General features: G+C 39.0%; 18 non-coding genes across 18 annotated transcripts; all 18 read right to left on the bottom strand.

Moving 5' to 3' along the window:
• Nucleotides 1–19,864: 19,864 nt before the first annotated feature.
• Nucleotides 19,865–19,937, bottom strand: trnav-aac (transfer RNA valine (anticodon AAC)). The gene has a single exon. It is a non-coding gene; the product is annotated as a tRNA-Val (tRNA).
• Nucleotides 19,938–20,112: 175 nt separating this feature from the next.
• On the bottom strand, nucleotides 20,113–20,185 carry trnav-aac (transfer RNA valine (anticodon AAC)). Its single transcript has one exon. It is a non-coding gene; the product is annotated as a tRNA-Val (tRNA).
• Nucleotides 20,186–20,360: 175 nt separating this feature from the next.
• On the bottom strand, nucleotides 20,361–20,433 carry trnav-aac (transfer RNA valine (anticodon AAC)). The gene has a single exon. It is a non-coding gene; the product is annotated as a tRNA-Val (tRNA).
• Nucleotides 20,434–20,608: 175 nt separating this feature from the next.
• Nucleotides 20,609–20,681, bottom strand: trnav-aac (transfer RNA valine (anticodon AAC)). The gene has a single exon. It is a non-coding gene; the product is annotated as a tRNA-Val (tRNA).
• Nucleotides 20,682–20,856: 175 nt separating this feature from the next.
• On the bottom strand, nucleotides 20,857–20,929 carry trnav-aac (transfer RNA valine (anticodon AAC)). Its single transcript has one exon. It is a non-coding gene; the product is annotated as a tRNA-Val (tRNA).
• Nucleotides 20,930–21,104: 175 nt separating this feature from the next.
• Nucleotides 21,105–21,177, bottom strand: trnav-aac (transfer RNA valine (anticodon AAC)). Its single transcript has one exon. It is a non-coding gene; the product is annotated as a tRNA-Val (tRNA).
• A 175-nt stretch (nucleotides 21,178–21,352) lies between these two features.
• On the bottom strand, nucleotides 21,353–21,425 carry trnav-aac (transfer RNA valine (anticodon AAC)). Its single transcript has one exon. It is a non-coding gene; the product is annotated as a tRNA-Val (tRNA).
• Nucleotides 21,426–21,600: 175 nt separating this feature from the next.
• trnav-aac (transfer RNA valine (anticodon AAC)) lies at nucleotides 21,601–21,673 on the bottom strand. The gene has a single exon. It is a non-coding gene; the product is annotated as a tRNA-Val (tRNA).
• A 175-nt stretch (nucleotides 21,674–21,848) lies between these two features.
• Nucleotides 21,849–21,921, bottom strand: trnav-aac (transfer RNA valine (anticodon AAC)). The gene has a single exon. It is a non-coding gene; the product is annotated as a tRNA-Val (tRNA).
• Nucleotides 21,922–22,096: 175 nt separating this feature from the next.
• On the bottom strand, nucleotides 22,097–22,169 carry trnav-aac (transfer RNA valine (anticodon AAC)). The gene has a single exon. It is a non-coding gene; the product is annotated as a tRNA-Val (tRNA).
• Nucleotides 22,170–22,344: 175 nt separating this feature from the next.
• trnav-aac (transfer RNA valine (anticodon AAC)) lies at nucleotides 22,345–22,417 on the bottom strand. The gene has a single exon. It is a non-coding gene; the product is annotated as a tRNA-Val (tRNA).
• A 175-nt stretch (nucleotides 22,418–22,592) lies between these two features.
• Nucleotides 22,593–22,665, bottom strand: trnav-aac (transfer RNA valine (anticodon AAC)). The gene has a single exon. It is a non-coding gene; the product is annotated as a tRNA-Val (tRNA).
• A 175-nt stretch (nucleotides 22,666–22,840) lies between these two features.
• Nucleotides 22,841–22,913, bottom strand: trnav-aac (transfer RNA valine (anticodon AAC)). Its single transcript has one exon. It is a non-coding gene; the product is annotated as a tRNA-Val (tRNA).
• Nucleotides 22,914–23,088: 175 nt separating this feature from the next.
• On the bottom strand, nucleotides 23,089–23,161 carry trnav-aac (transfer RNA valine (anticodon AAC)). The gene has a single exon. It is a non-coding gene; the product is annotated as a tRNA-Val (tRNA).
• Nucleotides 23,162–23,336: 175 nt separating this feature from the next.
• trnav-aac (transfer RNA valine (anticodon AAC)) lies at nucleotides 23,337–23,409 on the bottom strand. Its single transcript has one exon. It is a non-coding gene; the product is annotated as a tRNA-Val (tRNA).
• Nucleotides 23,410–23,584: 175 nt separating this feature from the next.
• trnav-aac (transfer RNA valine (anticodon AAC)) lies at nucleotides 23,585–23,657 on the bottom strand. The gene has a single exon. It is a non-coding gene; the product is annotated as a tRNA-Val (tRNA).
• Nucleotides 23,658–23,832: 175 nt separating this feature from the next.
• trnav-aac (transfer RNA valine (anticodon AAC)) lies at nucleotides 23,833–23,905 on the bottom strand. Its single transcript has one exon. It is a non-coding gene; the product is annotated as a tRNA-Val (tRNA).
• Nucleotides 23,906–26,808: 2,903 nt separating this feature from the next.
• Nucleotides 26,809–26,881, bottom strand: trnav-uac (transfer RNA valine (anticodon UAC)). Its single transcript has one exon. It is a non-coding gene; the product is annotated as a tRNA-Val (tRNA).
• Between the last annotated feature and the right edge of the window lie 403 nt (nucleotides 26,882–27,284).

Genomic DNA, 27,284 nt, shown 5'->3' on the forward strand with positions numbered 1-27,284 from the left:
ATAGAACATATAATCCTGCAGGAGACGACCACCAGCATGTGTATGTTGGAGAAAATAATACACTGAAGAAAAACTGTAAAAACACTGATCAAAACTTTAAAATCATTAGTCTACACCTAGACCTAATTAACGCATGAGTCAATGGTAATTCTATACGGCATCTTGATTTAGGCATGTGTATGTTATTTTCACAAAACCAGATTTGTCCAAGTCTGAAAAAGAATGTGAAAATCCCAGGAAGGATGAACTAAGAACAGCTTCATTTGATTCAATGTGGATCAACTAATTTAATCTTTTTGTCAGTGATGTGATAATGTGGGAAAACTATTCAAAATTCATAAAGTAATGCAAAAAGCATACAAATATTCCCATATTTGTTTTCATTGTTCTTTTTAAAATCAAAAAACTTTAAACAATTGAGCTGCACAGGCTGCAGACTAACAACAAGCTTTCTCCATATCCAGTTAGAGGACGTTTGGCTCGCTTTCATGAATGTAGATCATTTAGCATAAATCGTATCTGCAAACAGAAGCTGAAGAGTCAGAAGTGGAAAATGGCAGAAAGCATCAGACTGGTTACAAAAAGGGATTTAAAAAATACTTTTCACATTTCTTTCACCTGATGTTAGTTAAAAATCACTTCATTTCTCATGTAGACTAAAGGTTTTTGATGGAACATCAATAATTTTGTGAAGAAATATGTTTCATGATTTGCAAGCTTAAATAATTTTTTATTAGATATTGTAATAAACCAATAAGTTAAGGACGTTAACTTAATTACATCATCAATCCGTCATATTTGTTCAACAAACCAAATGTTACAGCCACACCATGAGGGAAGCCCGTTTCACACATCCTGGATCTCATTCTCTTAGACATAATCCATATTATATGTATAAGACAGAAATAAAATTGATAAATGAAGAGTTGCTCCTTTCAGCTCAGCTTCATCTTTACTACAATCGGAAAAATCCCCTCATTACTGCAGATGAATATCCAATGATTTATCCATTTTCAGCTCGGTTCTGCGATTAAACAGGATTAAAAAAAAACAACTTTAAAGCAAAGCCTCATTTCACGTTTTCCTGAAAGAATCCAACAGTAGCCTATCAAATACAAGTAGAGTTGTTCTTCATCATCCTCAACATACTGGGATATTTAAGCAGCGTAAATAAACGTTTGTCCACTTGGAAATAGTTTTATTAAAAGTTTTTTTAGGTGCTTCGAGTCTGAAAGTCAAAACAAGGACAACACTGTGTGGATAATGCATAAAAATGCAAAGACACTCCTGCACGAGATAAAAAGTCCTTCATAGGAGCCCAAAAGCTTTGTTTGGTTATTAAATATTAATACATCGACTGAAATTAGGTCCTTTGAATATTTTCTGGCAGTTTCTTTTTTCTGTGTGCACAGACAAAATATTTTTCTTAAATCAGACTTCCCCCCCCAAAAAAAATTTCCACACAAACATACATCTGTCTCAGTGGTGAGGCGCACACGTTCTCTCAGTCTCATGAGAGCAACTCCAAGGAGGTTTGGGAGTTCAATCATTCAACATGACGGGCTCCGCAAGGAAAACACACACTCCAAATCCCTGCAGGACTCAGCCTGTAGCGGTACACCTCAGAGCCAGGGGCTGATTTTGATTCAGCTGCTCTTTATTTAAATCCTCAGAGACTCTTGCCTGCCTCTCTGCTGGCTGCAGAAGGAGTTTGTCTTCACTACAAAGCTTTCACAGTAGGGAAAGTGAGGAAGAAGTGGGGTGAATAAACCAACATGCCAATATGTTGTGGTTTTAATTCATCTCTAAACATACAGTTGTGGACTCTGAGAAGGAGCCTGCACACTCCTGCAGCTCAGCTTGGAGAGTTGCTCCAGGGCAGCGCTTTGAGGAAGATGTACTTTTTCTCATTTCATGCAGTCACATATTTATGTTGAGTTCGCTGTTCAGACAAAGTTTTCTTGGTTTTCTGTGTATCAATTATAAGAAGCCATTTGTGTAGTTAAAGGGGTGGTAGTAGCATTTTCCAGGCACATAGTGCCATTTCTCAGCACTACCAAGTAACTATGATACCTTAAGTTATAAAAATGCTGCATGTGTCAAAAATAACAGCAGAAATTTGACATTGCTATTAAAATTGGGCCTCTGTTTCTTAAAAAGCTCCTACTCTTTCCCACTCTCTGCCTTCAGCACGTCATGACAGTGATTGTCCATTAAAGAACAACTCTACTTGTATTTGATTGGCTAATGTTATCTCATGTTTACAACTGGAGTGTTGGACTGAGAAGTAGTTTGTATGATGAGCTCAACATACATGCAGTTCCACCAGATGTTTGCCAATTGCTGCTGCACAAAACAAGTCCAGCAGATTCTGCCCTTTCTGCAGAAACTGAAACATCACTGCCTGCATGCATCCTCACAGCACTCTATTGAGCTGTATTGGAGAGTGTGTTGATATGCCCCCTGACAGTCTGGTAGTCAGGCAGCAATATGGCAGACAAGAGGTCCCAGCAGAGGATGGTGAAAAGAGCTGACGCTTTCCACTGGGTGTTCCTTCGTCCAGGATGTGTTCCGCTCCAAAAACAGGCATTTGAATAATGTTGGAGGCTCCTGAAGTGGAACGCACACCTGAATGTCATGGTGCGTCTCATCTGGTACTCGACAACTATTGCCACATTTGACGCACATTAGGCATATGTTGCTGAAGGGCACATAGACAGAACATATTTCACTACTTAAATTGGGGATAAGTCCAAAAAAGACTCACTGGTAGGCCTTTTCCAGTGGAAGAACTCTCTCTCTTGAACTGGTTCGTTTTAGGTGCCATTGAACTAGTATGCTGACAACACAAGGAAACATAGATGGAGAGAAATAAAAGTCTGCACTCCACAAACAGATCCACATTTGCTCCCAAATCCACCTCATCTGTTTCCGTATGAGTCCGCAGACAAAATATAACGGCCCCACTGGGACTGCAGCCGCGTTCTCTCACACACACACACACACACACACACACACACACACACACACACACACACACACACACACACACACACGATGAACCTGAGTGATTAGATGCCCCACCAAGCCCAGAAGTACAACCCTTTATTTCCCTCGTTCTTCAGTTTTCTCTCAAACAACATCTCTACCTCTCTCTCACACACACACACACACACACACACACACACACACACACACACACATTAAATATTTAAGTGAAGAATCAGTGTAATTACTTGCAGCTCGAATGGGAGTCGCATGGAAACACACCAGACGGATAAACAAGTGAAGTTACAGTTATGTCTTCGCCACCTCACACCATCTCAAACATGGGCGTAATTTCTCATAGCTTTTCTCTGATTGGTCACAGGTGTTTTCTCCAAATGAGCATAAATGAAACCCATTAATCGTTGCTGGAGGCAAGGCTGAGCAAGAGTGATTAGCAACAGTGGGCACTCTGCAGCAGAAAAATGCCCGCAGGGAGGAGACGGATGGAAATAAGTGGTAGGAGAAAATCATTCTGTGGATAAACTCTGATTTATAAAAGCATGGACAAAAATGGACAGGAGAAGGTTGTTTCATGAAGGGTCTGAACGATCCAGGTCTAAACTAAAACAAGAAAAAAAAGCTTTTGGAGAGAAAAAGGGCTTCTCCCCCAATACAGCATAAAGTAAATAAAAAAATGCAAATCCTCATTTTTGTATCTTGGCAGGGTTATGATGACTCATCAATATAACCGCTGATATCTGGGAGCTTGTTTCCGTTTTACTGTTCTTGAGTGGATTGTGCTCTCCCATTAGCTCCATTGGCCAATTTCTATTCAGAAATTGCTGAATATTTATCACTTAGAGTACAAGAAGGACGTCATCCAGGCTAAAGCCAGAGCTTTGTTTCCCACATCGCTGCTAATGGCTCAAGAGGAACCGCTGTGCTGAGAGTAAAGGCGTTGAATAAATGGTTTAATGGATCAACAGATGACTGGATCAATGTGATATGGATAGACTAAACTGCTAAGGGGTAAGGTAAGGACAGACTACTCTTAGAGAACCTACATGACAGGACTGATGGGTTAAAAGGATACTATGGGGCGCTTTTCATCTCTCTACACTTGGTCATTTCTTTTTTTTGTGTCTTGGCTCAGCAGAATAAAATGGAAGGTGTCAAAGTGGGATAAGGCAGCTGAGTGGTACTGCAAAGTATTAAGAGCAATGAAGAGCATGGATATGATAAAAGAGTGGTCGAGGAGGATGAGTAAGATGCAGAATTTGCTGAAAATAAAGAAGGCTGTGATGAAAATCTGATTTCTTTAATTAAAACTGAAATAAAAACTGGATATGCCACAATGAAAGAAAAGGCTCCCATCAAGACATTTTCCTCCAAACGGTGGATGAAAGAACAATGGAGATGTGAAGAGAGGGTAAAAATATGTCCTGCTGCATTACACAGCTGTGCATAATGCAATAAGAAGTACATGAAAGCAAGAACAATCTAGACACATGATTCTTCTTCATATAATTACTTTACTTGGCTGGGAACTAGTTGGTCAATTCAGCTACCCTGAAATATGAAAGTTTTTAAAGGCTTTTCACAAACTTTAGATTGTGCTTTTAATTTGAAAGGTATGCCTTCCACTCAAGATCTCCAGGTAACAGATGTGGACGTCTCTGAAAACAAACTCATTTAGTTGAACACCTTGGATTTAAGTTGCTTGTCACTTTGTGTGTGTGTTGAATGTGGTAACACTGTAAAGCATATTGAAATTCCAAACAAATTTCAACAATTGTTTGGAACTTTAAATTTATCCATTCAAAATATTAATAAAACTGAAAAACCTTTCCAATACTTATAGCTGCAATATGCAACTTTCTCATGAATTATGTTTTCTCCATATTTTTTCAAGCTGTCACTATATTGTGACAGTATGAGAAAAAAAAAAAAATGAAAAATGGTCTTAGCACTGTCAATCATGCTTGTGTATGTGCTGCTAGAGCTTAGCCATTGATGATGGCCGATGAAGTTTTGCTGGAACAGTAAATTGTTTCTTCACCATTATTACATTGAGCAGTGTAGTAATACGCTTGAATGACGGCACTAAAATCCTCCTCCTGGCTCTGACTGGTTGTTCCTGACTGAGCAGTCATTTCTGCAGATGGCAGTAGGAGCACTGGGAGAACGCAGAGGAGCGCAACCGTGCCAACACAGTAACAGTTTTAAATAAATATTTAAAAACACATTTTTGTAAAATAAACATGCTGCAGCTTTAATGCTAGGGCAATTGAACTAGTGACAACAGCTATAAGTTCTATTGTGTCAGCAACAAGCATCGACTTTTGAGTATTTGTGGCCAAGGTGAATTCATTGCTATTGGCATTTCTCCCTTTTTATTATGAGTGACTGTGTAATTGAACGCCCCTGACTGCAGCGTTCACGGTAAGTCACTACAAACGCCAGAGCTTTGCACAGAAAAAATGCTGCAGATACACACATATATAGTCCAAATGGTTGAAGGGCAGAGAAACACACAGGTCCGTCACTGTGGCCTGCTCACTTTGATGCTGTGTGCAGTGTTGATTTAATAAAGTCAATCATCCAATCAGGATACAATCTTCAGATATCCTGAGAGAAGAGATCTGTCCTGGTAGGTATAGACAACCATTCTATCTGTATGGCATCACTGAAATGCCAAAAACAGGACACAAAAAAGACCCTGGGCTGTCACACACACGTTTCATCTAGAAGTTAACTAAAATGACTTCAAAATGGAACTGAATGGCAGAAGGGCTTTTCCACCTGGCATTAAAGGGCTCAATGTCAACAGTTAGGAAGCTGGCATCAGGTTCTGTGCTCCCTGCTGTGACAGTATCGCATGTCGCCTCTACTTAACAACCTCCTCCATCACTGAGCAGCCATCACCAAGGTGACACCAGGAAGCTGTTGCTGTCGTACCCTTGGCGACTGTCAGTTTTGTAGCCCATCGTTGTACCTGCATCGCCAACAAGCTGAGAGGAAGCGGAAGAAGGATGAGTTGGACATGTTAGCCCCCACAAGGTTTACAGAAATGCCTCATGTTTGAGCCCAGCTCAACAGAAAAGAAAAGGTTGTGGAATGAAAAGCATCTTTAAAAGGGAATTATTTATCTTTGATTTGGGACTGAAGGTGAAAGGGGATACAGGCTTCACAAAGACTTCAGCGCTGCGTCAACAACAGATATCTCTGCAGGGATCAGTAAATGCTGCTTTTGTGCATGTGTGTGTTTAAAGGGAGTAACTCAAACAAAAGACTACCACCCTAAATCAGCAACAGAGTTTGTGCATTTATAGTTGTGTTTGTAAATCCAGTTATAATTCAGAGAATAATAACTGGGGTGTACAGTACATTTACTACAACAGCTATCAATCTCCCCTGAACACAGTTTAGACACTGAAGTCTGCTGCGGCCTCCGCGGCTCCAGAGCCCTCCCCCACCCTCAACTGCTTTTCCCTCAGGAAATACATCAGTGGTGGAGAGAGGCTCATTCACAAGGTGATAAAATAATCAATTGAGCCAGAATGCCACTTTTTTTTTATTTCAGATCTAAAGCAATCCGTCCCAATTTAAACAGGATATGGATTCACCTGTCAGAAACTGGCAAAATTAAACCAAATAGGTATGTTCAGGTAATTACTGGGATAAAATATTAAGACTTGAAATGTCAGTGGGATAATACAAGCCCATTCAGACATCGTCCAGATAGCTTTTGCTAAAATGTACTTTATCTTTCCTCAAGCTGAATTATGAACACCAGTCAGCCGATCAATCACCACAAAGCCTGTAAGATCAATCACATTTACAACACCCTTAACCGTCGAATAAAGATGAGCTGCTTTCACAGAAAAGTCCAACCCACAGGAGGAGAGACTGAAAACCACACGTTCACCTCCTTCTCTCTGATTCTAAAGACAAAATGTTTCAACATTTTGAGTTGCCAAGATTTAAACTAAACTACCACATACTAAAAGGCATTAATATTTTTTAAATTTCCCTTATTTCAAGTATTTGTTATTAAAAGATGAGTGTTTCAGTCTCCGATAATCTCAGACTGATAAAAAGAAGTAATGCGTTTTAATTTGTGCCATGGAGGCTAAATGAGGTCACATCTAATACATTATTGCTGGTTTGTAATCTAATAAAGACATTGATGTTACAAAATAAATGTGTTCACAATATACAGACGCTCTTATTAACATGCCAAAGTCTATTAGAATATAATGTCTTGCCAATATTTGCCCATTCAAGTTTCATTGCCTCCTTTAACTACGTGTTCTTGCCTCTAATTTTTGCTTTTGTAGAAGTCACAGCAGGCCCAGCATGTCTTTTGAGGTCTCACATCTTCCTGGAAGGGCACATCGATTGAGCCATTACTGCCAATAACTTAATGTTCAGAGACAGATAACTCCAAAAGATAAATAAAGAAGGCAATGTTTCACTCCAAGTTGTCCTATTACAATGTCAGGGCAGAGAATAATTCAGAAATCACAAATTAAAAAACAACAAATAAGTCGCCATCTCAAGTTATCTTGTCACAAGAACATAATAGTCAAAACATTCAGAGGAAATACAACCGACAAGATATTCTGTGATTTGGTTTTTAAATCAGCAGTATACAGACAGTCCTAAGCTTTTCTGTCTGTGACATTTCCAGTTGATGCATTCAGAAAGGCGCATGCAAATATAAACAAAAAATATGTCAAAAATAAACCAAAAGACGTAATTGGCATGAAAATTCTGTCAACCAGCTTGACATATTGTATTATGGCTCCAAAGCCTGAGCGATTATCATCAAACCCTCACCCAGCAACACAAAGACTTCAGTTTAAAAGTACAAAGCTCCCAAAGGTTAATGGGATTCCTCAATCCACAACAAAGAACATCTTTAGTTTTTGGAGAAAGCTATTGGGTATGTCAGTGGGTGATCCAAGCTTTCCTCAGTGCAGACATTTGCATTAAAATTTATGTCGATCAACGCTCTTTGAGACAGACACTCAAAGCAGAAAGGTTTGCACACATGAATGACAATAAGTGCTGCCTGGAGTTTGGCACAAGTGAGTCCCTTTTTGTCTAGCATGAGTTGCTTTTAAGTAAAGTGCCCTGAGGTGATACTGTGGTGTGAACCAGTTCTATATAAACAAACTAAATTAAACGGTGTTGCACATAAATCCCAGGACACACTAAAATCTGTGTTTCACTTGAAACAAACCAAAGACCAAGCTTTTTAAGAAACTCAATTTCTCACATTCCTGGAGACATTCAATTTGCTCCTAACCGAAGTATATATTTTCTTTGTAAAAGATTGCCCTTCTGAACGTTACATTTGGATTCCTTGGAGAAAATGACTAGTATTAACTATGTTATTTTATTTATTGTTAGCCTAAGATTGAAACATTTTACCAACTGAAAGTGTCCTCAAGGATGACTGAACATCAGCAGCTACAAAAATATGCCAGTATGGTGGAACTAGGCCTACACAGTTGTTAGGAAGTTGGAAATGCAGAAATGTTATACTCAATTTTACAAAAAAGTTCTTTAACTGAAAAACTCAAATCAAAGATTTGCTGGAATGGATAGTTTAAAGAATCAGAGTTTCCAAAACAAGAACCATCACAAATTAGTCAGAAGTCCATAAAATGAGTCTACATGAGCGACTACCTCTACATTAACAGGAAGCACTAACCAAACTTGCAAAGACATGATGAAACGTTTGCAGTGGACAGTATTTATCTAGAGATGAGACAAAGCCTAACAATGAAAACGCTAAGAACATTAATGATTCATTCAAGACTTGGAACTGGAATAAACCTGAAGAGTAATTTATGAAAAACATGTAAAGTGTTATGATTACCAGGTCTAAGAAATACTAGACAGCTAAGGCTAACATTGACACAGGTGTTGGCTTACCCCTCCAAGCCACTGAAACTGGGTTTGGCCTCCAGAACTTTGCTTTGTCCGGCAGCATCGTGTCAAACAGATGGGATTTTGGTGTGGATCTGTTTTCAGGAGTCTTGTTTGGCCTGTTAGTTACAGAGGAAAGAACTGTTAATACTTCACCAAGACATTTTGAATAATTTCATGCTTCTAATGTTTTGGGAACAGTTTGCAGATCTCTCCTTCCTGTGCCAACATGATGTTACACCAGCACACAAAAAAAGGTCCAACCAACCTTATTTTGGTTGGATGTGTTAACAATAAACAGACATTAGCTTCTTTGGAAAGACATTACCAGCTTCTCTCCAAAGAAAAAGAAAAATAAACTAACCACATCATTTACTCCAACTTTAACAATTTTATTTCCAAGTAGTCAACTAAGATGTGCAACACTGGCATCCAATTAAAGTCCAAGTGTTCAGTGAGTTTTAGGATTTGTTTATATGCATAAAAAAGGAAGCTGAATGGAGTAAATAAAAGAAAGTTACTAGACCTGTTGCATGTTTAATGTTTGGCTCATAGATGGTCTAGATCTTTTGGCATGGACTTCTCTAGAGTCAGCAGACTCTTAACCTGAGGTAAAGGCCAGCAGGTGGGAGCTGTGCCTTTCCAGGTCTTGTAGTCTTTTAGAAATTTGAAGGTAGATAAGACAGGACCATTGAATGTTTTATATGTTTATAATGAACCCAAGTGGAGTCTGTAAATTATCCGTTTACCTGCATTAACAATTAACTGAGTAGAACTAGGAAGAAAATTGCTTTACATTAAAGGTTTTAGGTAATTCCACAGAGAAACCAATGAAATGTTCATTTTGTGGATATTTCATGGATAATCTCAAAATGCTTAAAATTATCCCATACAATGAGAATGGAACAAATGGATGCTGAGTGCTTGAGACATCATTGCTCCAGACCGATTACACATTCACATTTAAACCAATGACTTCGACCTGCCAACGTGGTTTACTGTATATGTCTAAGTAAGGATGTAAAATAAAATGGTGCTGCCATTTTTAAAAAGCTGATTTCATCTTCATCAGTCACTGTTGTTCTTGTACAGTTTATACTGATTCTTTGAGGGTGCAAGTTAAAATTATTAACTGTTGTGTAACAAAATATAGGCAAACAGGATTTAGACCAAGTACTTTGAATTTGACTTGGTTTTTATAGCATTGTTCAGAATACCAGTTTCACAACTGAGATAGTATTTTTTACTCCTAAAATATTTGACCTCCTACTTTCTCTGTGAAATCTGATTTTGCAGTGATTAGCATAGTCAATCTCACTCCCCTGCAGATCCTGCTGTGAACATAATAATAGCAGATACTTTTATAATCATGTTAGTGTCCAGTGGCAAGTGTTATTTATCCCCCGCTGTCACACATCCAGTCCTTCAAGACCGAATAAACATTAATTACTACAAATGAGGCTCAAGCTCCATTATCACCCCATCACATCTTTTTTAATTAAAAGAAATCCTGCTTTTGGCCTATTTCCTATAGATATTATCCAACACTTGCTCTGAGAGTTAAAAGGCCAAAACCACACACATCCAAGATGCCTAGATTTGGTTTATGTCAACATTAATGGAGCTGATGCTTTCTGGGATAAATCAATGCATTTTAAGGCGGTAATTTGTGGAGAATTATTCTGTTTTGTCCTTTAAGTGGCATGTCAAATCTCTGAGGGGAATTTAATGCAAGAGCTGCTTTTTAATAATGGTTTCTTTTTCTCTTTGGCTCAGATTATTTAGATGGATTGCTTGTTTGAAACCAACAAGCAGGTGTGACCTCAACCAAGCACTCAACAAATGTCTGCTTTCATTTGGAAGAAGTCATTAAGTCTGATGAGAAATGGAGGAAAAGAAAATATGTTTTAGTCAACAGGGATAAGTACCATGGTGTATCCATACCCAATTTTAAATATGAAAGATAAGTGCATGTTAAAATATTTAGAGCGCCCTGGTGTTGACACAAACCAAGTAGCATTGTGAGATGTAAAAGGATGTCTGGTATTTTGTTTCAACACAGACAAATGGATCCATTTTCACTGAAATCAGACTATGAAACGCCTCAATTTGCTCAAAGTATGGCTGCAGTGATGCTTATCATACAGACATTAGCAGAACATCACACAATTAACTTCTGGGTATGAGGTCCTGAAATTTTGTCTTCATAAAAAATCTCATTTTTTTTACTTTACATTACGACAATTATTCTGTCAGTTGCATTTTGCATCAGATGTATTTAATCAAGTTAAATTTCACAACATTTTGTGATTTTTAGTGCATTAGTAAGCAAACCAAGTAGCTATATTTTTTCTTGTTTGGTTCCCAGCATTTATTGGCAGGTCAGATGAAAAATCTGTTAACTAAATTCATCAAATCTGATAATGTTTATATATGGGAAATCTTTCAATTCTTTAACAGCCACTCTCGCTCTAAGGTAGGATGCTGGATTTCTCCAGTCAATATACTGAGGAGTAATATTACACCCATATTAATTAATAAATCCCAACAGGTAATGTAGGGTAATGTATAAGATGATCTTCCCTCAAAGTGTGATGCTGTGGTATGAGAAAGACGAGACACACACATTGAGCTTCCTTCACATTCAACTGGAAGATTAATTCTTCTTCTGCGTTATAAACACTTCATATACAACAAACTTCAGGTATCTCATACTGCAGTAGAGAACCATTAACTTCATTACATCAGAAATGGCTGTAATATTTCTTTAAACCAAACAATTATTTTAACATGCTCCATTTAGCATTATGACTTCTATCAACTGACAAAACTAATTCACAAATAGCTTTTACTTCTCTAACCCATATTAATTTTGTAGTTAGTGCTTTAAATTGAATACCTTGCCCTCTTTTCTGAGAGGACAAGGTATTTATTTATCAAAAATAAAAATATATAAAATGGCTTTTAACTATTTTAATAGCTTTTACCATTTTTAATCAGCACAAATAAAATGTATTTTAACATTTAAGCATCTTAGCTTTTAACAATAGCCATTGTTTCAATAGAACAATAATATTTTACATCCTGCATAACAAACTCTACTCTTAATATAAACCTGAAAAGGCGCAATACTCCTTTAATGCTGTGCCTCGGTACTCAGTTTCACAGATGTTCTAAATATATGGTTTATCTGGGGGGGTTTTTTTACAACAAACCCATAAAGAAGCATCAAATAAAATAAAATAAAGAAACCAAAATAATGTCCTTTGAGTGAGAACTCTCAAAAAATGCAAAACACAAGTTCAAATGAACTCCACTGTCCTTCAGCTAGCTCCTCAGCTAGCATTAGCTCCAATTAGCCTTCAGAACAAGTCTCGTTTTTGGACACAATAACAATCACAAAACGAACTACGCGACTCATTAGTTGAGATTCGATTTAAGAATCTTTTCAATTCTTCCAAGAAAACTAATGTATATGTAAAAAACCATATTTTTACTGACCTGTGATATGAGAAAGACGAGACACATGTTGAGCTTCCTTCTCATTCAAACGGAAGATTTATTCTTCTCGTGTGCTCAGTCTTCTCTATGCCACCAATACGACAGCGCCCCTAGTGGTTGTGTGTGAAATTAAGAACTTATTACAACAAGAAATTAAAGATACAAAATTAAAAATTATGTTGGGGGTGCCTATTTTCTTAATTATTGTTTTTATTTACCAATAACTTGTTTTTCACCCCTCTACAGAAACAAACAGCATGGGGTAAGGGAAGCCTTCTCAGTGGTTTTAATTTACATACTACGAAAACTCAGTCGTTTAAAAATACAAATCTATTTAAATCAAGGGCGTAGGTTTGGTCTAAGTTTTGGTGGGGACCTTGACACCTCCCCCCTCCCCCTCCAGCACAGTGAAATGCCGAAGAGTACCGAACATTTTTGAGAAGGGGGGGGAAACCACATTGGCTTAATAACCCCCTCCCCCCAACCATAACCATATCATACATCTTGTGTATACAACCAGATACAGTCATACTCAGCAGATCAGTTCAAGAACACTTTACTTTTTCCTTTACAAAATTCAGCAAACGTTACAAGTAAGATCAAAAGAAATATCCTCTGGATACTCCCTGGTCACTGGCACTCACACTGACAGCCTCCTATAGAGCAAACAAAGCGTAACCTGGTTTGTATTCACGCTAGCTTAACTTAATTTAAGACTAACACTTCAAATGCCATATTTACTGAGATAATTTCACAGTATATTTCATATCTGAGAACTAACACCTCACCTGGAGCCCTGAAGCTCCAGCCACCTCTCCATCGTTCTGCTCTGCCCCTTGCTCTGCTGTCTGAGCATCCTATGTGAAAAAATATTACATAATTAACAGACCTATTCTACCTCACATTCAGTGCTGACCTTACTAAACACCGAACTTTACAACAAATGCGTTGCGTGATAGATATCTAACTTATGGGTCCACTCACTGTACTTACAGCCGACGTAGCGAAATAACTTCTAATGTCTGTCCTTTTCTTTTTTGGTGGCGACATGGTCTCGGAGACTCAGAAGGAGACGCGTGTGCCCAGCTAGCCGCCGCCTTTTGCAGCTAATCAAAGAACGTCCGACGATTCAACTGACTCCCCCTCCCCCCCATCCCCCGACAGCACCGTTCCGACACGGTCTCGGAGGCTCATAATAAATGTCAAACTAAGAAGCTTCCGTTCCGCGCACCGCCTGTTGCTGCTAATCAAAGATCGTAGATCCACGTTCTTTGAGCCAATATGGCAAAAATTGGTCGGGACTTTTTCATATCCCGTGAATATTGGTCGGGACATGTCCCTACCGTCCCTACCCAAACCTACGCCCATGATTTAAATAGTCTAAGAATCATTGTTTTTCTCAGTGGAATAAGCTGAATAATGAGATTGATGAAAGATAGCCAATATCCAAGTGGACCATGGAGGACAGCACAGCTCTGTCCTGCCAGCAGACTCCATGTCAGCTCTTTTCTCTGACCTTTCCTACTTAATGTTCGTTCTGAAAAAAACAGGACGGCTATTTTACACCTGCAACTGATGTCACACAGTGTTTGATTTATGGCACATCTCAGAAATAACAGTAGGAATGCAAAAAGAAGAGAAATATTGCTTTGCCATAAAAACGAGACAAATACTGTCTAGTTGCTCACACCTTTATTAAGTATTCCTCATCAGCCAACATTTCTGAATATTTCCTAAAAATGAGGAAGGCTGCCTTGCACTAGATTCAAGACCAAATCACTTCGTAAGAATCTGTTTTTGCCCATGTGTTTCAATCTTAACATATTGTTGGGATGAGAATACTAATTTATTAAATGTCAGATTTTTGTCCTATTAAATTACTACATTTTAATTTCTTCACCCTATAAAAAGGTAGTTTTGAGATCAAAATAATGGCAAAAAGCAAAACATCAAATACAGAACATGATCTATAAAACAAAAAGTAAAAATTAGAAAAATATATCTCAGGCTCCTAATGACAGTACAAAGTATAAGTATAAGGTTCAACCCTTTGCCATGGGCTGGATTTTAACATATTATATACTGCTATTAGTTTCACTACATCAGGGATCCTATAAATATTGAGATGCATCTTCATATTTTGTCTATTAATGCTTTAGCATGGTTCTTGTGTTAGAATTCAAACATTAGTAGCTGCAACTGGTGTGTTTACAGGCAGGTAATCAGTTTCCACACTCTGTGGCTTTAGGAAAATCTAATGAATAATTAAACACCTGATATAACTCACATTTCCTTACACCTGTACAAGATAAAAAGCCTGGATATGAACTAAGGTCACTGTACTGACAAGAATGTGGACACATTGATTAATTTATAATGAGCTTACATGTTTGTTTATGGATGCATGAGACTGTGTCCATGCATGTAGATACAGGGGACATTAGGGGTCACTGCACAGGATCTGAAACACACAGCCTGTTACAAAATGACACCAGTAATTTAATGGATGCACAAGCAGGACACAGTGCTCACATGCTGCCGGCTTTAAAATTAACCATCAGCACAGACAGGAAGACAAAACTTGGATCTAAAAGGACGTTTTTAAATACAGCTTCCGAGAGGGGCTGCAGAAACAGACTTTCAAAGCAGGAACGTCTCTGCAGAAACTGTAAAAAAAATAAACAGTCCTCATAAAAAAACAAAATAATGAAGGAAACACAGTAACTCAGAATGGTCACCGAGGCAAAGTCACTAAATTAAGGCAAATTTCAATATTTTACCAGAGTAGTAGAAAAGAAAGATCTATAGACTTTAAACTGCATCAGATTGCAGTCGTGTTTTATTCCAGACATCCTGCAGCTTACACAGTTTACACACAATGTCTCATTCATGTCCTTTGCTCTTCCTGTTTTCATGAATTGAATGGATTATTAAATATTTAAATGTAATGAAATATTTTTGCAAGCATTTACTCAATATTTGTGTTCAACATAAGATCCCAAATTCCATCAAAGTGAGGCTTCATAAGAAAACCTCACTTTGAAACTTGTAGTTTAAGAAGCACAGCTCTGCTGCACAAACAAGAGCCAACTTCAGCTGCTCCATTCTAACCTTTCTCAGGAAAAATCCTATCACTACCTGCAGCACAAACACTTCATGTTCGCAATTATCATGCACTGCACACCACTTCTGCAACAGCACACAAGATATACACAAACTCAGCATATCAAGTCTGTAGAACCTCCAAGAGAGAAACAGCAGCAGCTTTTAAAGTATGTTCATGGAAAATACACAGCCTGGATGTGACATGCAGAGTTTTCTTTTATATCAGTTTTGGGACAATTAATGCTATAAAGATATTTGAAAGCATAAGAAAATGTGACTAGAAACTTATGAAGTAAGTCTAAATTCTGACTGCTGAAAGGTAAATGAGAGAAAAGTGGCTTTTTTCATCAAAAATGAACAAAAATGTATGAAGGAGTTGCAAAAACACAACTAAGTGGGTTACTATTGCAACTGGTCTGAAGCACAGGATGCACATCTAGAAACAGATTATGGAGAGAAAAAAAGTTACTTACTCAACAGAAGACATGATGTTTGCAGCAGAAGCAGGGAAAGTCATACAGCCCGTAAAGAAGCTGGAATGTGAAAACAAACCAGGAAGCAGGCATGAAAACCATAAGAACCAGGAAGAAAGCCTGGGATCTGACATAGGAGGGACGAACCAGGCAACAGGTGTGCTAATCACAGAGGCAGACAAAACATGTGAGGAAGGGAAAAGGAGACAAATTAAAACAGGAAGTAACCAGTGAATTCTTGCTGTAACATCTCAGTCATAATTGGTGCAAATTAAGTTAGACATTATGAGCAGGAGGATGGTTACTTTGCAGCATTCATAAAAAGTTTTGATTTCTGCTTCTGTAAATATTTGCAGGTGTGTGAAACACTTACTGATATCCCACTACTCAACCTACTGCTAATACTCAAATAAGCATAGCTGAAATTTTAAAGAAAAAATATTTACTCAGAATTGACCTACTACTTTTCAACAATACAAGAAACCTTATTCCATTTAAATACTGTTTTGCTGTGTAGAGATCATTTCCTAAATCAGAACTATGGTTGATGTTTAAAAAGATTATCAGTTAAATCAATCAATCAATCAAATTTTATTTGCATAGCACATTTCAGCAGCAAGGCATTTCAAAGTGCTTTACATAATTAAAATAAAAACAGCATGTGACATTGAATAAACAGTGAGAAAGAGAGAGATTTAAAAAAAATATCATTTAAAGTGGCCAAATGATATTTTCCTTGAATCCGATGTGATAAAAATAGCCAAAGTAGAAAAAAAGAAGACCAGGTATATTAATACTAACCCCAAACAGTGTTTTCCTTCACCATAGATATTTATTTCAATATGCTCTATAGCAGGGATGTTCAAAGTGTGACCGTGAATTAATTTTCTGTACCTGCAGCCACAGTTCAGGAATAGCACTGATGGGTCAGATGACACGAGGCTTTTCAAAAAAGATGCTGAATATTAGAAAACTTATGAAAAACACGAAATATTTCTCTTGTCAAACACTTCTTGCATAGTGAAACAACTTTTACAATGATTCCTCAGATGTTGTTTTATCAAACATTTTTTCATTAGAAAGTGTTTTTTTTTTTGTTTTTTTAACTTGTTGATTTTTCCTGTAAAGCTTTGGGCACCAACTGTCCAGGATACTGAAGCAATGACTTCCTGACTTTGCATGTCAAACTCAAAGTTCACAGGTTTTAGACGATGAATTATAAATTGTAACTTTTAGAACTGAAGGAAGGATTTAGTCAAGATCGATATAAAGCAACATTTTATATATTTGTGTGATTAATTTCTTAATATTCTTTATTTTCTTGAAGATGCCGTTGTTTGGGGGAATGTAGACGAAGGGGTCTGCCTGTCCAGGATTGTAACCGTGCATCCATGACAGACTTCCAGCCGAAGGAGCTGATGAAGACTTTGACTTAAGACAGGACAACCACGGCAGAATAAACTGTCCATCTTTGATGTATGTGTGTGTTTGTGTGTGTCCGCAGCGCCAACCTTGAGGTGAAGAATGACTCCGTGATCGCTGCTTTGCTCTCCACCCACATACCCGGCAGCATTAGTTATTAGGTGTTTGCACACATGAGAGCAATATTTCACAAATTCACATTTGTAATTACGCACGCGCACACGCACGCATGCACGCACGCATTTTTGGCACCCTTTCCCTCAGTAGCTATCCATTATGTGTAGAAGCAGGCCACACACACAGCCCTATTTTGCTTGAACCCTGCACATGTAATTTCAATTCACATTGACTTAGACCCACTCAGTCACCAATTCAAAGTAATAATAAATTTTTATGGTTCTGATCTCACCATGCCCACTTGACCCTCTTGTGTTCAGAGTGTTTGTGTGAAAATCAACCCTGCTGCAGCGTAAAGTCTTCTGATTACCCACTGAATGACTTCATGTATTTGGATAAATGTCACTTAAAAACCTAAATTCCTTCAGACGTGTGTCTGAAGGAATTTAGGTTTTTAAATTTACAGTGAGACCTCAGAGCAACATTCCTTAGAACAGGGGTGTCAAACTCATTTTCACCGAGGGCCACTTCAGCATATTGGCCCCCCTCAACGGGCCACATTGACGGTACAGATCAGGAGGGCATCCCTGCTAAAACACCCCAGACAAAAGGTTGACTTCCCTCATTCAGTTCTGTAGAGGCTTATAATGAGTCAATGGTCCAGGTGTGTTAGAGAAGGAATGCATCTAAAGCTGCAGATGGTAGCTCTGGAAAACTAGACTTGGGCAGCCCAGCATAAATGTATAAAAATACAATGTTAAAAACAAATTAAACACCTCATATTGTTAAATAACTGATTTTATGTATTGAAGTTTTAAATATTACACTTGAGTTTCCATGGATGTAAAATTACTGCTCAGTTTAAAAATTACAATATTTAAATCAGTGTTTAAAGGTGAGCAAACAAATAATAAAAACCAGTCACATGGGCAGACATTATAGACTTTACGCAAAGATTTAGTCTCAGAGGCAACTGAAATCAATTAATTAAAAAAATCCTTTCTGAATATCATCTCATGGTCTCTGAACTAAATGCGTCTTTCTGACCGGAGCTGACCGGACTTGAAGAGTTATGGACCGGACGGTTTGGAGCGTCTGGTTAGGAAGCGCATTACAAACCTTTGGTTGAAATGGCACGTTAAATTCATGTCTCCATTACAGACCAGAGAAAACTAAAGAGAATGCAACGTTGTGTTAATCCATTTGAGGAGCCGGCAGTTTATCTTGAGGAAATAAATGACGATGCAAAAGATAATTAGACTGTAACATGCGCAGTGCGCTGCTCAACCACTGCGGACTGCGAAGAATTAGAAACCGCTGGAAGTAACTCATCCAGCGGATTTAACAAATGGAGCTTTCTGGGTTCACGTTACCCAGGAGAGCGGCGCTCTGGAGGAGCTGCAGACGTAACATCTGTCCGTTTCGGAGAAGAGAAATCACGCAACAACAACAACAACAACAACAAATCCTGGTAAAAGCGCACACCGGACCGCTCAGGGTAAAACACTCACAGAGTTCAGTTGATCTGTTTGGATCAGACAGATCCAACTGACTGATGAATTAGCGCAGATTTTTCTGCAGATGGGAACCAGGAGGAAGTTGTTCAGACCCCAGCGGGTGAAGTGATGCTAATAAGTGAAGTCGCTTAATTTAATTTAATTTAATTTATTAAAAGTTATTGGGGCCTCAGTCAGTGGTTTTTGTAGATGCATTTATCTGTTTAATTTGTGATGGGATTTGGATTCACGGTGAATATTAACTAAACCGCATAAAATGCGACTAATATGATTGTAATTTCATGGATAAAATAGTACAGGACCGATTATTTTTTTATGTTGTCGGTTAAGATAACGTCTAGCGCCACCTGCCGCCCTGACACCAACTCACACACATCTTCATTCACAGTCTTACTTGTAAATCCTTTTTTCTTTTCTTGGACGTTTTGATGTTAGCTTGTCGATGTCTCAGTTTTATTCGCTGGGAAAATCAATAAGCAGCTTGAGGTGACTCTGCTGCTCTCTAGTGGTGAGAAGCCGTAATGTTTGGCTGGTAACAATCGGAATGCATTATGGGAAATGTTGTTTGTAGTCAATTTGTGATCAAAACCTATTTTAAGTCAATCATCGGCCTATAAAATGCTGTGGGACCACATGTGGCCCGCGGGCCTTGAGTTTGACACATGTGCATTATGCCATAGAACTGTAAAGTAGCTTCGATTTCACAGAAGCCTACATTGAAGTCGATTGGCAAATGAACCATCATGAAAGCGGAAGGCTCTTGTCTCACTGCACCCCAAAAGATGCATAACTGACAAAATCTGTTTCTGTCTGGTTTCGAACCAGAGACCTTTTGCGTGTTAAGCAAACGTGATAACCACTACACTACTGGAACTGAACTTCTCTGCTTTGTTTCAGTTTGAGGTTCCAAAGTTGATGATGTGAGATGCAACATGAAAATTTCAACTGAGGCTTGCACTCAGATGCCTGGATTCAGAGTACAGACCATGAAACCACAGACCCTTGTTGACCTTTAGTAAACACCTGTGATGAATAGAACATGCAAAATCTGTTTCTGTCTGGTTTCGAACCAGAGACCTTTTGCGTGTTAAGCAAACGTGATAACCACTACACTACTGGAACTGAACTTCTCTGCTTTGTTTCAGTTTGAGGTTCCAAAGTTGATGATGTGAGATGCAACATGAAAATTTCAACTGAGGCTTGCACTCAGATGCCTGGATTCAGAGTACAGACCATGAAACCACAGACCCTTGTTGACCTTTAGTAAACACCTGTGATGAATAGAACATGCAAAATCTGTTTCTGTCTGGTTTCGAACCAGAGACCTTTTGCGTGTTAAGCAAACGTGATAACCACTACACTACTGGAACTGAACTTCTCTGCTTTGTTTCAGTTTGAGGTTCCAAAGTTGATGATGTGAGATGCAACATGAAAATTTCAACTGAGGCTTGCACTCAGATGCCTGGATTCAGAGTACAGACCATGAAACCACAGACCCTTGTTGACCTTTAGTAAACACCTGTGATGAATAGAACATGCAAAATCTGTTTCTGTCTGGTTTCGAACCAGAGACCTTTTGCGTGTTAAGCAAACGTGATAACCACTACACTACTGGAACTGAACTTCTCTGCTTTGTTTCAGTTTGAGGTTCCAAAGTTGATGATGTGAGATGCAACATGAAAATTTCAACTGAGGCTTGCACTCAGATGCCTGGATTCAGAGTACAGACCATGACACCACAGACCCTTGTTGACCTTTAGTAAACACCTGTGATGAATAGAACATGCAAAATCTGTTTCTGTCTGGTTTCGAACCAGAGACCTTTTGCGTGTTAAGCAAACGTGATAACCACTACACTACTGGAACTGAACTTCTCTGCTTTGTTTCAGTTTGAGGTTCCAAAGTTGATGATGTGAGATGCAACATGAAAATTTCAACTGAGGCTTGCACTCAGATGCCTGGATTCAGAGTACAGACCATGACACCACAGACCCTTGTTGACCTTTAGTAAACACCTGTGATGAATAGAACATGCAAAATCTGTTTCTGTCTGGTTTCGAACCAGAGACCTTTTGCGTGTTAAGCAAACGTGATAACCACTACACTACTGGAACTGAACTTCTCTGCTTTGTTTCAGTTTGAGGTTCCAAAGTTGATGATGTGAGATGCAACATGAAAATTTCAACTGAGGCTTGCACTCAGATGCCTGGATTCAGAGTACAGACCATGAAACCACAGACCCTTGTTGACCTTTAGTAAACACCTGTGATGAATAGAACATGCAAAATCTGTTTCTGTCTGGTTTCGAACCAGAGACCTTTTGCGTGTTAAGCAAACGTGATAACCACTACACTACTGGAACTGAACTTCTCTGCTTTGTTTCAGTTTGAGGTTCCAAAGTTGATGATGTGAGATGCAACATGAAAATTTCAACTGAGGCTTGCACTCAGATGCCTGGATTCAGAGTACAGACCATGAAACCACAGACCCTTGTTGACCTTTAGTAAACACCTGTGATGAATAGAACATGCAAAATCTGTTTCTGTCTGGTTTCGAACCAGAGACCTTTTGCGTGTTAAGCAAACGTGATAACCACTACACTACTGGAACTGAACTTCTCTGCTTTGTTTCAGTTTGAGGTTCCAAAGTTGATGATGTGAGATGCAACATGAAAATTTCAACTGAGGCTTGCACTCAGATGCCTGGATTCAGAGTACAGACCATGAAACCACAGACCCTTGTTGACCTTTAGTAAACACCTGTGATGAATAGAACATGCAAAATCTGTTTCTGTCTGGTTTCGAACCAGAGACCTTTTGCGTGTTAAGCAAACGTGATAACCACTACACTACTGGAACTGAACTTCTCTGCTTTGTTTCAGTTTGAGGTTCCAAAGTTGATGATGTGAGATGCAACATGAAAATTTCAACTGAGGCTTGCACTCAGATGCCTGGATTCAGAGTACAGACCATGAAACCACAGACCCTTGTTGACCTTTAGTAAACACCTGTGATGAATAGAACATGCAAAATCTGTTTCTGTCTGGTTTCGAACCAGAGACCTTTTGCGTGTTAAGCAAACGTGATAACCACTACACTACTGGAACTGAACTTCTCTGCTTTGTTTCAGTTTGAGGTTCCAAAGTTGATGATGTGAGATGCAACATGAAAATTTCAACTGAGGCTTGCACTCAGATGCCTGGATTCAGAGTACAGACCATGAAACCACAGACCCTTGTTGACCTTTAGTAAACACCTGTGATGAATAGAACATGCAAAATCTGTTTCTGTCTGGTTTCGAACCAGAGACCTTTTGCGTGTTAAGCAAACGTGATAACCACTACACTACTGGAACTGAACTTCTCTGCTTTGTTTCAGTTTGAGGTTCCAAAGTTGATGATGTGAGATGCAACATGAAAATTTCAACTGAGGCTTGCACTCAGATGCCTGGATTCAGAGTACAGACCATGACACCACAGACCCTTGTTGACCTTTAGTAAACACCTGTGATGAATAGAACATGCAAAATCTGTTTCTGTCTGGTTTCGAACCAGAGACCTTTTGCGTGTTAAGCAAACGTGATAACCACTACACTACTGGAACTGAACTTCTCTGCTTTGTTTCAGTTTGAGGTTCCAAAGTTGATGATGTGAGATGCAACATGAAAATTTCAACTGAGGCTTGCACTCAGATGCCTGGATTCAGAGTACAGACCATGAAACCACAGACCCTTGTTGACCTTTAGTAAACACCTGTGATGAATAGAACATGCAAAATCTGTTTCTGTCTGGTTTCGAACCAGAGACCTTTTGCGTGTTAAGCAAACGTGATAACCACTACACTACTGGAACTGAACTTCTCTGCTTTGTTTCAGTTTGAGGTTCCAAAGTTGATGATGTGAGATGCAACATGAAAATTTCAACTGAGGCTTGCACTCAGATGCCTGGATTCAGAGTACAGACCATGAAACCACAGACCCTTGTTGACCTTTAGTAAACACCTGTGATGAATAGAACATGCAAAATCTGTTTCTGTCTGGTTTCGAACCAGAGACCTTTTGCGTGTTAAGCAAACGTGATAACCACTACACTACTGGAACTGAACTTCTCTGCTTTGTTTCAGTTTGAGGTTCCAAAGTTGATGATGTGAGATGCAACATGAAAATTTCAACTGAGGCTTGCACTCAGATGCCTGGATTCAGAGTACAGACCATGAAACCACAGACCCTTGTTGACCTTTAGTAAACACCTGTGATGAATAGAACATGCAAAATCTGTTTCTGTCTGGTTTCGAACCAGAGACCTTTTGCGTGTTAAGCAAACGTGATAACCACTACACTACTGGAACTGAACTTCTCTGCTTTGTTTCAGTTTGAGGTTCCAAAGTTGATGATGTGAGATGCAACATGAAAATTTCAACTGAGGCTTGCACTCAGATGCCTGGATTCAGAGTACAGACCATGAAACCACAGACCCTTGTTGACCTTTAGTAAACACCTGTGATGAATAGAACATGCAAAATCTGTTTCTGTCTGGTTTCGAACCAGAGACCTTTTGCGTGTTAAGCAAACGTGATAACCACTACACTACTGGAACTGAACTTCTCTGCTTTGTTTCAGTTTGAGGTTCCAAAGTTGATGATGTGAGATGCAACATGAAAATTTCAACTGAGGCTTGCACTCAGATGCCTGGATTCAGAGTACAGACCATGAAACCACAGACCCTTGTTGACCTTTAGTAAACACCTGTGATGAATAGAACATGCAAAATCTGTTTCTGTCTGGTTTCGAACCAGAGACCTTTTGCGTGTTAAGCAAACGTGATAACCACTACACTACTGGAACTGAACTTCTCTGCTTTGTTTCAGTTTGAGGTTCCAAAGTTGATGATGTGAGATGCAACATGAAAATTTCAACTGAGGCTTGCACTCAGATGCCTGGATTCAGAGTACAGACCATGACACCACAGACCCTTGTTGACCTTTAGTAAACACCTGTGATGAATAGAACATGCAAAATCTGTTTCTGTCTGGTTTCGAACCAGAGACCTTTTGCGTGTTAAGCAAACGTGATAACCACTACACTACTGGAACTGAACTTCTCTGCTTTGTTTCAGTTTGAGGTTCCAAAGTTGATGATGTGAGATGCAACATGAAAATTTCAACTGAGGCTTGCACTCAGATGCCTGGATTCAGAGTACAGACCATGACACCACAGACCCTTGTTGACCTTTAGTAAACACCTGTGATGAATAGAACATGCAAAATCTGTTTCTGTCTGGTTTCGAACCAGAGACCTTTTGCGTGTTAAGCAAACGTGATAACCACTACACTACTGGAACTGAACTTCTCTGCTTTGTTTCAGTTTGAGGTTCCAAAGTTGATGATGTGAGATGCAACATGAAAATTTCAACTGAGGCTTGCACTCAGATGCCTGGATTCAGAGTACAGACCATGAAACCACAGACCCTTGTTGACCTTTAGTAAACACCTGTGATGAATAGAACATGCAAAATCTGTTTCTGTCTGGTTTCGAACCAGAGACCTTTTGCGTGTTAAGCAAACGTGATAACCACTACACTACTGGAACTGAACTTCTCTGCTTTGTTTCAGTTTGAGGTTCCAAAGTTGATGATGTGAGATGCAACATGAAAATTTCAACTGAGGCTTGCACTCAGATGCCTGGATTCAGAGTACAGACCATGAAACCACAGACCCTTGTTGACCTTTAGTAAACACCTGTGATGAATAGAACATGCAAAATCTGTTTCTGTCTGGTTTCGAACCAGAGACCTTTTGCGTGTTAAGCAAACGTGATAACCACTACACTACTGGAACTGAACTTCTCTGCTTTGTTTCAGTTTGAGGTTCCAAAGTTGATGATGTGAGATGCAACATGAAAATTTCAACTGAGGCTTGCACTCAGATGCCTGGATTCAGAGTACAGACCATGAAACCACAGACCCTTGTTGACCTTTAGTAAACACCTGTGATGAATAGAACATGCAAAATCTGTTTCTGTCTGGTTTCGAACCAGAGACCTTTTGCGTGTTGAGCAAACGTGATAACCACTACACTACTGGAACTGAACTTCTCTGCTTTGTTTCAGTTTGAGGTTCCAAAGTTGATGATGTGAGATGCAACATGAAAATTTCAACTGAGGCTTGCACTCAGATGCCTGGATTCAGAGTACAGACCATGACACCACAGACCCTTGTTGACCTTTAGTAAACACCTGTGATGAATAGAACATGCAAAATCTGTTTCTGTCTGGTTTCGAACCAGAGACCTTTTGCGTGTTAAGCAAACGTGATAACCACTACACTACTGGAACTGAACTTCTCTGCTTTGTTTCAGTTTGAGGTTCCAAAGTTGATGATGTGAGATGCAACATGAAAATTTCAACTGAGGCTTGCACTCAGATGCCTGGATTCAGAGTACAGACCATGACACCACAGACCCTTGTTGACCTTTAGTAAACACCTGTGATGAATAGAACATGCAAAATCTGTTTCTGTCTGGTTTCGAACCAGAGACCTTTTGCGTGTTAAGCAAACGTGATAACCACTACACTACTGGAACTGAACTTCTCTGCTTTGTTTCAGTTTGAGGTTCCAAAGTTGATGATGTGAGATGCAACATGAAAATTTCAACTGAGGCTTGCACTCAGATGCCTGGATTCAGAGTACAGACCATGACACCACAGACCCTTGTTGACCTTTAGTAAACACCTGTGATGAATAGAACATGCAAAATCTGTTTCTGTCTGGTTTCGAACCAGAGACCTTTTGCGTGTTAAGCAAACGTGATAACCACTACACTACTGGAACTGAACTTCTCTGCTTTGTTTCAGTTTGAGGTTCCAAAGTTGATGATGTGAGATGCAACATGAAAATTTCAACTGAGGCTTGCACTCAGATGCCTGGATTCAGAGTACAGACCATGACACCACAGACCCTTGTTGACCTTTAGTAAACACCTGTGATGAATAGAACATGCAAAATCTGTTTCTGTCTGGTTTCGAACCAGAGACCTTTTGCGTGTTAAGCAAACATGATAACCACTACACTACTGGAACTGAACTTCTCTGCTTTGTTTCAGTTTGAGGTTCCAAAGTTGATGATGTGAGATGCAACATGAAAATTTCAACTGAGGCTTGCACTCAGATGCCTGGATTCAGAGTACAGACCATGAAACCACAGACCCTTGTTGACCTTTAGTAAACACCTGTGATGAATAGAACATGCAAAATCTGTTTCTGTCTGGTTTCGAACCAGAGACCTTTTGCGTGTTAAGCAAACGTGATAACCACTACACTACTGGAACTGAACTTCTCTGCTTTGTTTCAGTTTGAGGTTCCAAAGTTGATGATGTGAGATGCAACATGAAAATTTCAACTGAGGCTTGCACTCAGATGCCTGGATTCAGAGTACAGACCATGAAACCACAGACCCTTGTTGACCTTTAGTAAACACCTGTGATGAATAGAACATGCAAAATCTGTTTCTGTCTGGTTTCGAACCAGAGACCTTTTGCGTGTTAAGCAAACGTGATAACCACTACACTACTGGAACTGAACTTCTCTGCTTTGTTTCAGTTTGAGGTTCCAAAGTTGATGATGTGAGATGCAACATGAAAATTTCAACTGAGGCTTGCACTCAGATGCCTGGATTCAGAGTACAGACCATGAAACCACAGAACCTTGTTGACCTTTAGTAAACACCTGTGATGAATAGAACATGCAAAATCTGTTTCTGTCTGGTTTCGAACCAGAGACCTTTAGCGTGTAAAGCAAACGTGATAACCACTACACTACAGAAACTCATGCTGTTTGCAGTGTTCCTAGTAGATGATCCAAAATTTGTTAGTGACTAATGTCAACGACTGGCATGGAACAATGTCAAATACTTACAGATCCTCTCAGAGAGCACAGTAACTTGGTGAACAAATTGTGAGACTTATACTTGTGCCCAATTCAACATTTCAGTCCATAAACTAAGCCTGGGATCAAAAAATTGTATTGAAGATGTCATTAGCAGAGACAAATGGTTCTACAGAGACTTGGCTAAATGGCTATAAAATAAAATCAATACTTACAAATAAAAGATGGTTCAAAAATAAAATTAACACATTAAAATAAAAAATTTCTCTGAAATACAATCAACACTTGAAAATTAAAAATGATTCAAAAATAATATCAACACTTTGAGATACAAAATCTCTGG

Source organism: Poecilia mexicana, unplaced genomic scaffold (assembly GCF_051168715.1).
Source record: "Poecilia mexicana isolate PSO_F unplaced genomic scaffold, ASM5116871v1 scaffold_5, whole genome shotgun sequence".
NCBI classification, from domain to species: domain Eukaryota; kingdom Metazoa; phylum Chordata; class Actinopteri; order Cyprinodontiformes; family Poeciliidae; genus Poecilia; species Poecilia mexicana.